Raw genomic sequence first — 10,041 nt, 5'->3', positions numbered from 1 at the left:
TTCTCCACAATAAAGCTACTTTTTCCTCCCTTCCATGTTCTCTGGAAGCAACTCACTAAGGTGCCCACTCTCAAGGGAAATTGAGGATTAAGCTTCAAGTCCTTTTTAAAATGTCCAGTTTTGGAGATGCCGGGATGGCTCAGTGGGTCAAGCATCTGTCTTCCATTCGGGTCATGATCCCAGAATCCTGGGATCGAGCCCCGGATCAGGCTCCCTGCTCAGTGGAGAGCCTGCTTCTCTCTTTCCCTCTGACCCTTACCCCTCCACTTGTGCGCTCTCGCTCTCTCTCTCTCTCGGTCTCTCAAATTATTCTTAAAAAAAATCTTGAAAAAAAAAAAAAGAAAACAACCAAACTGCTTTAAAATGTCCAGTTTTGCATGCAATTTATGCTGCACATTACATTCTTTTTATAAGTATCTAGTTTTGCATAACATTTTTATTGCACATCATGTATCAGTTCAGTTCATATATATAATTTATAAATATTTTTATTATTTTCCTCTTTAGGGGCAACTAGGTAACAAGTAATGTGTTAACGTCTCTTCATTATTCAATGTTTTTCCATTTCATTAGCAATCTTGTAATGAGATCAGTATAATGCAAACTTTAAAAAGTTGATATTGTATCTACTGAAAATAAATAAAAGTAACTGAGTAAGGGAGACATGAGAGCATCTGTTTCATGAGGGATCAAGGCCACGGTTTCCATACATGAGGGAAATGACTTTGCAGGACGGTTTGTATCTGGAGCAGAAGACGTTTGCAAACTCCGTGAATTACGCCTCTAAAGCACCTAGAATTTATTTTCCACTTTTGCTCTGAGGACCTTATCACCCATAATCCCTATGCATTACCTGACCCACCAACTCTGGACAGCAAAAGCCCTAGCAGGACTACGCTACAGATGGCAGGCTGGTGCGAGGAACGGATTATTCCCGCAGTGGATTTCAACCACTGCCCGCTGGGCAGTAACTGGGCAATTTGTAGGGCACGACTGGGGCTGGGAAGTCAGTAGGAAGCTCCTCCCCTCCGCTGAGCGCCGGACTCCAGCGAGAGCGGCGCTCCGCCTCCCCTCTGGCCCCGCCCCTCCCCTGGCTCGGCCCCGCCCCTCCTCGCGGTCTTTGCGTGTTCCTTCCGGGTCGCGCTGGGCCGGCCTCGCCGCAGGCGCGCCGCAGCGCGGGACTCTGGGAGCCGCCCCCGCGCCGGCGTCTCCCGGTGCCGCCTGGGTCGGTGGTGAGCCCCACGGCGTGCACCTCTCCCGGACCCTGCAGGGTACGGCCCTTCCTTTACTTTTTCCTCCTGCGGGTCTCCGTCTCCCTCCTTCGGCGCTGGGGCGGGGCCGGGCCGGGGCGGAGCGCCGTGCTTGGGGGAGCCTGGGCGCGGGGCGGAGGTTCCCCACCGGTCGCCCCTCCCCCCGAAGCCCGCGCCGCGCTATCGGAGCTTGCTGGGCACCTGCGAGCGGCTTACGTGCCTTGGGTGCTGCTTCTCTGTCCCACTCTGCACGGCGTGAAGCGTTGTCCCGGCGTCCACCCTGCCCGGGGTTGTTTACATCGCGCTGTCAGCCGGCCGTGCTGACCCCGCAGTCCCGCGTCGGCCACCTGCCCGCCTGTGTACTTGTTGCTCCTGTGCGTGTCGCCTTGGTTTCCCCTGGCATCGTTGGTGTTTAACTGACCAGGCCCATGACTTCAGGACTGCAACAGGATACCGGCAGCAACCTTGGCCTCTGTGTTTAAGGGTGCCCTTAGAGTGTAGTGTTGATGGTGACGATCCCCGTGGCCTCCTGGTCAACATGCTTACAGTGGGGGTGGTTTTGGATTGTCTAGATGGTTCCCAAAGGTTTATTGCCACATAGCCTCGGGATGCAGTCACTCATTGAAAGATACGAATAAATAGAAAGTCAAGGTGATATAAACCCGTGGTCAGGTAGAGGCGTTGGCCTTTTGCCCTGGAGGGTTCAACACCATGCGTGGTGATCTTGTTTGTTCCAATTCGTTTGAGGACACAAGCTGCCTTTACTGCTTCCTGGCTTGCAGTCCTTGATTTCAGGCACATTTTATCCTTAAAAAGCTCTCTTGATGCCTCTGTAGTTCTGTACTATATATTATACCTGTTGGTTAAGTAAAGGGAGGTTTTCTTTTTTTTTTTAAAGATTTTATTTATTTGTTTGACAGAGAGAAATCACAAGCAGGCAGAGAGATAGGCAGAGAGAGAGAGGAGGAAGCAGGCTCCCTGCTGAGCAGAGAGCCCGATGCGGGACTCGATCCCAGGACCCTGAGATCATGACCTGAGCCGAAGGCAGCGGCTTAACCCACTGGGCCACCCAGGCGCCCCAAGGGAGGTTTTCTTAATACATCAACTATCCAACAGTTCTTTGTTCGATACTCAGTTACTGGGGAAAGAGCACACTTGTCTTCCTCGTGGCAACGTGCATCACTCTGTGGTAGGCAGTCTCTAACTGCTCATTGAATTGGATCCTTCTTTTCATATCTCTTTTGAGTATCAACTTTTTAAACTGTCTCAAATTTTGGCTTTTCTGAATCCTGCAATATCCCGCGCTTCTCTTCTGTTACTGACTTGAAAATCGGAGAGGTCATCTCTATGGAAAATGGTTAATTTCTTCTTTATAATGCTGTGATCGAGTAAATGCACTTGTAGTACTGTGTACATGGCATTTTAAAATATTGTTAACTACTGCCTCATCATCATGATTTTCCTGTGATCAACATTCTGTCTTAACTTTGCGTAGCTAACTTTGATGTCCTCTCAGACTTTTTGCCACATGAACTGTAATATATATCCACCTGTTTTCTTTTGGTGCTTTTAATGATCTTAGTCTTCATCCAAAAGTCTTTAACCTATCTTAAGTATATTTTAGTGTGAGAAATGAAGTAAGGTGCTTCCCCCCACCCAAAATTATTAGCCACTGACCCCATCATCATTTGTTGGATTCTGTTTTTCCCTACCGATAGCAAATACTCTATTTATCCAAGGTCCTGATTCTTGTGTATGGTAAGGACGTTTTCTGAACTGCTCGTCAGTGATCTCTGGCTTCTTGTGCTGATACCATGCTGCTTTTCTTACTCTAGTTTTATAATGTGTTGAATGTCTGTTGATTCAAACAGTATCTGGTATGTCGTAGATCACTAAACCCCACTTAATGGGGTTAAATTGATTTCCTTACCCCCTTCTATCTTTCTATTTATTTTAAAAGATTTTATTTATTTATTTATTTAGAGAGAATGCCAGCAGTGGGGAGGGGCAGAGGGAGGAGGAGAGAGAAGGTTCAAGCAGACTCTGCAATGAGCACAGAGCCGAACCTGCAGAGCAGGGCCTCTGTCCCCAAACCCTGAGATCATGACCTGCGCCAAAATCAAGAGTAGAATGCTCAACCGACTAAGCCACCCAGGTGTCCTGACCACTCGCCTCCTCCTACCCCTTTGAAGTTTCTTGTCTATTCTTGAAATTATTATTTTTTCTAACCTATTTCATGGTGCGTTGATTCATTAACCATTGCTAAATAAATCCCTTCTCTTGGTACCTCAGAATCTGCCATGTAGAGTTGCTCCTCAGAGTTGTACATAGAAAAGCAGCTGTTCAAAATCTGCATGCCCTTTAACTTTGGATTGTGTTATTAGTAAGCGTAGTGTGTTTTTCCTCAGCTATGACTCAGGACTTTCTGTACCTTGTTTCTAAGTGCCCATAGAAGTGAAACCCAGGAGAGCCCCCTGTCCATTTCTACTTCACCATTGCAACTGGATATCTTAAATGTAATGAATTTTCAAGTGCTGCCATTATAGATGCTTAGAAACTTTATTAGATTATAAAAAAGATATCTACATTCTTCAAAAAAAATTTCAAGTAATACAGAAGTAGCTAAAGGAGAAAATGAAAGTGTAATATGCCCACCTGGTCTATAACCCCATTTCCCAGGGATCATCATTAATCATTTGTTCTTCCAGACACTAAAAATACATGTGTATCAGTGTACATCAGTGTATATTTGCTTCATAAATGGCAGTGTACTATATAGAATTTTCTATAACTTCCAGTTAGTAATAATTGATGAACATCTTTCTGTGACAGCGCATGTAATATTATCTTTTGAAAGTCTTTCTGGTATTTCAGTGAGAAATAACCTAAAATTTATTTAACTCATTCCCTGTTGATATTTAAGCGGTTTCAGATTTATTTCTATTGCAGAATAGAAATTTAAGCTATTTCAAATATATTTCTGTTACAGAATAGAAATTTATTTCTGTTATTCATTTTGTATGTGTATTTTAGCACATTTGTTTATTTCCTCAGTGTAAATGCTTAAACAAGCAATTGCTAGGTCAAAGGCTACCTACATTTTAAATTATGATAGATTGTGCCATCTTGCTCTTGAAAAGGTATTGGAAGAGTCAATTTATACACTGTAAGAATGCTGTTGCTGCCGTATCATTGCCATGGATTGTCACAGATCTTGAGATTTTACCCTACTAGCAAGGCAACAGTTTCATGTATACTGGCAAAAGACATGAGACTCCAGGGCCAGAGACAAGGCACAGCAACAACAGTAGCCAGAGTATCCTCATTTTCTTGTGCTGCTTCCTTGAACCCCACTTTCTGCTGGGTGATGTGGTAAGGATGAGATGACTCAAGCACACACCGTAGATTCATTACAGGACAGGAACCCTGAGTTTAGGGAACCCAAATCTTCCATAATGGGCTGCAAATAAACTCACCTAAACTTTGTCCTAGGGAGAGGCATTATATTTATTATGCTGGATAATAAACAGACCTGCCCTCTTCTCCAAAGGGAAACCTCACTTTATCTACCATTGATGTTTGCTAAATATAGACCTCCTTGAAAAGATAGTCTGGAACAAAGGCTATCAGTGCCCCACTTACAAGACATGCAGAAACATGAGAGACCTGTGAAGAATTATATCGAGGTGATACAGTCATTCTTTACATTTTAGTAATTTTATGGATGAAAAATGCTGTTTTTTTTTTTTACTGTTTTAATTTTGCATCTTGTTTATTGATGGAGTTAAATATCTGTAAATTAAGGTCATTTGCATCTTTTGTAACTTACATGTTCATCATCTACTTAGTTTTCTGCTGAAGTGTTTCTCTTTGTCTTACTGGTTTGTAATAGCTCTTTACATGTAGTGGCTACTAGTGACTTGGCACACCATTTGATAGTATATTTTTTTCTTAGTGCATTCCTTTAATGCTTTTTCTGGGAAATTTTGCTTTACAGAAATTTTTATAACACTTATGTTGTCAGTTCTATTATTCTCTGCCTTTATGATTGCTAAGTTTCTACCCCAAGATTATTAAAATACTTTGTACAAATTCCCCTAATTGGATATTTTGTATCATTAATTTAGATGAAGAATGGTTGCTATGATAATATTCCAAATTTATTTTTCTAAATATCTAAACATTTTTCTGAAACATTTTTAAATTTTTTAAAATAATTTTTAATTTTTTAATTAACATATAATGTATTATCAGCCCCAGGGGTACTGGTCTGTGAATTGCCAGGTTTACACACTTCACAGCACTCACCATAGCACATACCTTCCCCAGTGACCATAACCCAACCACCCTCTTCCTAACCCCCTCTTCCTGGCAACCCTTAGTTTGTTTTGTGAGATTAAGAGTTTGTCTCCCTCCTGATCCGATCTTGTTTCATTTATTCCTTTCCTACCCCCAAACCCCCACGTTGCCTCTCAACTTCCTCATACCAGGGAGATCATACGATAATTGTCTTTCTCTGATTGACTTATTTCACTCGGCGTAATAACCTCTAGTTCCATCCAGGTCATCGCAAATGGCAAGATTTCATTTCTTTTGATGGCCGCATAGTATTGCATTGTGTATATATATCATATCTTCTTAATCCATTCATCTGTTGATGGCCATCTAGGTTCTTTCCATAGTTTGGCTATTGTGGACATTGCTGCTATAAACATTCATGTGCACGTGCCCCTTTGGATCACTACATTTGTATCTTTAGGGTAAATACCTAGTAGTGCGATTGCTGGGTAGCTCTATTTTCAACTTTTTGAGGAACCTCCATGCTGTTTTCCAGAGTGGTTGCACCAGCTTGCATTCCCACCAACAGTGTAGGAGGGTTCCCTTTTCTCTGCATCCTCGCTAGCATCTGTCATTTCCTGACTGGTTAATTTTAGGCATTCTGACTGGTGTGAGGTGGTATCTCTCTAAAACATTTTTTTTTTTTTTGATAAGCCATTCTTTCCCTGTTGTTTTTCCTGACACATTAATCATACTATATTACTTTTTTCCCTCAAAATTGACAAATCAGTAAGCAAAATAGATTGGTTTTCTACTGTGACTCTGAATTTGGTTGAATTCATCCTGTGTGTAATTGTTTGCATTTTCATCTTACAAAATATAAAATATCCCTTTTGCCTTGTTTAATGATTTTTAAAAGATTTTATTTATTTATTCGACAGACAGAGATCACAAGTAGGCAGAGAGACAAGCAGAGAGAGAAGGGGAAGCAGGCCCCCAACTGAGCAGAGAGCTCGATGCGGGGCTCGATCCCAGGGCCCTGGGAACATGACCTGAGCCGAAGGCAGAGGCTTTAACCCACTGAGCCACCCAGGCGCCCCTGTTTAATGATTTTTACCTTGGCGTCTACACTGTCTGATATTACTATTGCCATCCCTGTCAGTTTTCTGTGTGCCAGATCCTTATTCCTCGTATGTTTAGTTTTTCCACATCATTTTGCTTTACTTGCCTCTTTTAAACATCAAACATCATATAGCTGACTTTTATTTCTCTCCCTAGTCTTCCCTCCTCCTAATATTAAAGTTCGTTTATTTTCTTGCATTTTTAAACTTTTTTTAAGAAAGATCATTATAGGGGGTGCCTAGGTGGCTCAGTCTGGTAAGCGTCCGACTTTTGATCTCAGGATTTCAGCTTAGGTCCTGATCTCAGGGTCATGAGATCAAGCCTCACACTGGGCTCTGTGCCCTCCCTCTGGAAAAAAAAAAAAAGATAATTATAGATTCACATGCAATTATAAAAGATAATACAGAGAAGTCCTATGTATACTTCATCTAGTTACCAACTGTGGTAACGTTTTGCATAATTATAGTACAGTATTATACCCAGGAAATTGACATTGGTACAATCTATAGACCTTGTCCAGATTTCATGACTTTTACATGCACTTGTGTGTGTTTGCATTTAATTCTCAGCAATTTTATGTAGATCTTGTGACTACCACCATAGTCAAAATACAGAACATTTTCATTACAAAGATCCCTTGTCCAAAGACTTTATCTTTTAATAGGAAAATTTAAAAAAAGGTAAATATTTACCTTTTTACCTTTTTTTCTTTCCCTTACAAGTTCAGAAATTCTAAAATCATCTGTAACTGTTCCCTTATACCTCCATTTAGTAATGTGAGGCTGTGACTCCTTGCTTTCCCTACATTCTTAGTTTTATTGATTTGATTTCTTTTTTATATTACTTGTGTTTTTGCCCTTAACCATCCTTTTCATCTTCACCAATACTGTGTCTGTAAAGATTTAAATTTGACTTCAGGTCACTAGTTACTTGAATATTGCATCTTTCCCTTTTAAAAATATTTACTTTCCTTTCTTTGGTTTTTGACTGGAATATGGTCTTGAATATTTTTTAAGAAGAGTTACAGGAAGTATGTTTGCATGTCCAGAAATATTTTTCATTGTATTGTTTATTTTTCTAAGTGAATAAGAGTTTGAGTCAGTTTTTTTCTTTAGAATTCCTGAAATAGTACATTAACTTTTAGCATTTCCTTAACTTTCCTTCAGCTTCAGTCTTTCACATTGATTTTATATAGGCAGTAGGTTTCTTGCATCTGTCTTCTAAGTTACTTACACTTTTTTTCATTTAAATTTTGAATTTGGCTACTGTATTTTTAATGTCAAAGACCTTAAAATTTTTTTAAATTAGTTTCTCCATGTTATGTGAATCCTATGCTCTATTAATTCACACTAAAGATAACAATTATAATTTTAAAACTATCCTCCTATTCACTCACTTTTATTGGAGACCATTTGCTCTAATGGCTCAAACTGTTTCCTTATTTTTAAGATAGGTAATTCTTTTTCTACATACAAATACAGATCTGTGTTGGCTGATTTGTTCCTGGCTGGGTTTCTATGTGAAGTCATGAGGGTCACTTCATGTTCTCTCCTCTAGACAGGGAGCTCCCTAAAGCCAGGTGAGTGGAAGGGCCTCTGTGACTGGGCTTTGTCCTGGACACAAAAATGGGCAGGACATGTCAACTAAGAGGTATCTTTCAGAGTGTGCTGGTCGAGAACAGACTAATAAATAGGACCCCCATGATATAAGCCAATATGAAGATATTAAATCTTCAACTTGACTTTGTTTTGGTCCCAAACAAAGACTGAAATCAAAAGCATACAGAACAGTTCTATCACCCAAGGAATTCCTTAGTGTGGGCCCATTTAGTCATGGAGGCAACCTATCTTTTCCTCTATCTCACTCACAATCACTGATCTGTTTCCCTTCCCTATAGTTTTGCCTTTTCCAGAATATCCTATAAATGAAGTTCTACAATATGTAGCTTTTGGTATAGCTTCTTTCACTTACAAAATCATTTTAAGGTTCATCTGTGCTATTTGCTGAATCAGTGGTTCATTCTGTTTTATTACTGAGTAATATTTCATTGTATGGATGTATGGTGGTTTATTCTTTCACCTGTTGAAGGACATCTTTCGTGTTTCCAGATTGGAGTGATAATGAATAAATACATAAATATTTGTGTACAGGTTTTTGTTTGAAAATAGGTTTTCAGTGCTCTTGGATAAAAAATGTAGGAGTGGAATTGCTAAATGGTTTAGTAAGAGTATGTTGAGCTTTATAATAAACTGACAAAGTTTTCCCAAGTGACTATACGATTTTTGCATTCCCACCAGGAGCGTTTGAGGCATCCAGTTTGGTATCATCTTAAAATTTCACTAATGTGCAATTAACTGTTCCCAGGTTTAAGGTATTAAATACTATCTGTTCTAGAATTTTTGAAATTATAGTTGACATTGCTCTGAAGTAAAATGTTTGCAAGGATTCACAAAAATATGCCATAAAAGGGAAAAGATGATGAATTGGACTTAATAAAAATTGAAACATTTTCTCTTTAAAAGATATTATCAAATAGATGAGAAACCAGGCACAGACTGGGAGAAAATATTTGCAAAATATATATCTGATAAAAAACTTATATCTAGAATGTACAAAGAACTCTTACAACTCAATAATATGAAAACAAAAAAACCTGATTCTGAAAAATGGGCAAAATAGACATTTCACTAAAGAAGATACAAATGGCAAATAAAGATGTGAAAAAATGCTCCACATCATTACTAGTCAATTGAGAAATGCAAATTTAAAACAAGATATTTACCACCCACCTCCTGGAATGGCTGAAGACTGACAACATTGATTATTGATGAGGATGTGGAACAACTAGAAGTCTCATATATTACTGGTAGAAATGTAAAATGTTGGCAGCCATTTTAGAAACACTTTGGCACAAGAAACAACCGAAATTTTTATCAACAGGTGAGTGGATATGTCCACATAATGGTTATGATTCTTCAGTAAAAAGGAACAAACTACTGATATATGTAACAGGGATCAATCTAAAGATAGGCTGTGCAGAATAACCTAAACACAAAAGAATACACACATATTATTTCACTTACATGTAACTCAAGAATAAAGGGCAATCTGGGTTATAGCAATGGGAACCAAATTATTTTTTATCTGGTACAGGAAGTGGTTTGGTGATTGGGAGGGAGCAGCAATGAACCTTTGGGGTTGATGGAAACATTCTATATTTAGATTCTGGAATTGGTTACATTGGTATATGTCTTTGGAAACTCATTATACTGCACACTTAAAATGGAGTACATTTTTTTGGAATGTAAATTACACACTAAATTTAATAGTATTACACTATTTTAGTTAATTGCTCTTTTAGCACAAATGGTTAGCAGTGACATACCTATGA

The 10,041-nt window shown here is 39.6% G+C and overlaps 1 protein-coding gene across 1 annotated transcript in view; it reads left to right on the top strand.

Annotated features, from left to right (window-relative positions):
* Positions 1-1,147: 1,147 nt before the first annotated feature.
* The window catches only part of FBXL4 (F-box and leucine rich repeat protein 4), an 84,937-nt gene continuing 76,043 nt past the window's right edge, over positions 1,148-10,041 (top strand). The window contains exon 1 of the mRNA XM_059401095.1: positions 1,148-1,271. The gene's annotated coding sequence lies outside the window, so the exon portion shown is untranslated. The remainder of the gene's footprint in view (positions 1,272-10,041) is intronic.

This window comes from Mustela nigripes, chromosome 5, assembly GCF_022355385.1.
Source record: "Mustela nigripes isolate SB6536 chromosome 5, MUSNIG.SB6536, whole genome shotgun sequence".
Lineage (NCBI taxonomy): Eukaryota > Metazoa > Chordata > Mammalia > Carnivora > Mustelidae > Mustela > Mustela nigripes.
Note: the sequence above shows the minus strand (reverse complement) of the source record. Positions and strands in the feature narration are given on the sequence as shown.